The sequence below is a fragment of the Toxoplasma gondii genome (assembly GCF_000006565.2).
Source record: "Toxoplasma gondii ME49 unplaced genomic scaffold asmbl.262, whole genome shotgun sequence".
Classification (NCBI taxonomy): domain Eukaryota; phylum Apicomplexa; class Conoidasida; order Eucoccidiorida; family Sarcocystidae; genus Toxoplasma; species Toxoplasma gondii.
Window position 1 is genome coordinate 1 of NW_017383054.1, and position 1,054 is coordinate 1,054.

General features: G+C 44.6%; 2 non-coding genes across 2 annotated transcripts; both read left to right on the forward strand.

Moving 5' to 3' along the window:
- TGME49_458100 lies at positions 1-436 on the forward strand (the record flags this gene model as incomplete). The annotated part of the gene is made up of 1 exon (XR_001974154.1): positions 1-436. It is a non-coding gene; the product is annotated as an 18S ribosomal RNA (ribosomal RNA).
- Positions 437-860: 424 nt separating this feature from the next.
- On the forward strand, positions 861-1,018 carry TGME49_458110. Its single transcript, XR_001974155.1, has one exon. It is a non-coding gene; the product is annotated as a 5.8S ribosomal RNA (ribosomal RNA).
- Positions 1,019-1,054: the final 36 nt, after the last annotated feature.

The following is a 1,054-nucleotide window of genomic DNA, read 5'->3' on the forward strand; positions in this document are numbered from 1 at the left end:
GACCTTAACCTGCTAAATAGGATCAGGAACTTCGTGTTCTTGTATCACTTCTTAGAGGGACTTTGCGTGTCTAACGCAAGGAAGTTTGAGGCAATAACAGGTCTGTGATGCCCTTAGATGTTCTGGGCTGCACGCGCGCTACACTGATGCATCCAACGAGTTTATAACCTTGGCCGATAGGTCTAGGTAATCTTGTGAGCATGCATCGTGATGGGGATAGATTATTGCAATTATTAATCTTCAACGAGGAATGCCTAGTAGGCGCAAGTCAGCAGCTTGCGCCGATTACGTCCCTGCCCTTTGTACACACCGCCCGTCGCTCCTACCGATTGAGTGTTCCGGTGAATTATTCGGACCGTTTTGTGGCGCGTTCGTGCCCGAAATGGGAAGTTTTGTGAACCTTAACACTTAGAGGAAGGAGAAGTCGTAACAAGGTTTCCGTAGGTGAACCTGCGGAAGGATCATTCACACGTCCTTATTCTTTATTAACCATCAACCTTTGAATCCCAAGCAAAACATGAGTTTGCATCTCTCTCCATTGGAGAGATTTGCATTCAAGAAGCGTGATAGTATCGAAAGGTATTATTGCCTTCTTCATGTTGGATATCCTGCGCTGCTTCCAATATTGGAAGCCAGTGCAGGTATCCGGGGGTGCACAGCGAAGGGGCTCAATTTCTGGAAATTCGTGTCTCTGTTGGGATACTGATTTCCAGGAGTTTCTTCAGTGTGCATTCTTTTTTCCCACACCGTTATTTCAAACAACAAATCTGAGGAACATTTGAGAGAGAGTGAAAGATTGTATCTTTCTGCATCTCTCTCGATGTGCTTTCAGATTGCTTCCTAAACTATAATGTTATTTTAAATTTTCAGCAATGGATGTCTTGGCTCGCGCAACGATGAAGGACGCAGCGAACTGCGAAACGCAATGTGAATTGCAGAATTCAGTGAATCATCAGATTTCTGAACGCAAATGGCACCTTGGGGATATTCTCCTTGGTACGTCTGTTTCAGTGTCTTTTGAATCACATTTTTCTGCTTTTTTAGGGTCGTTGCT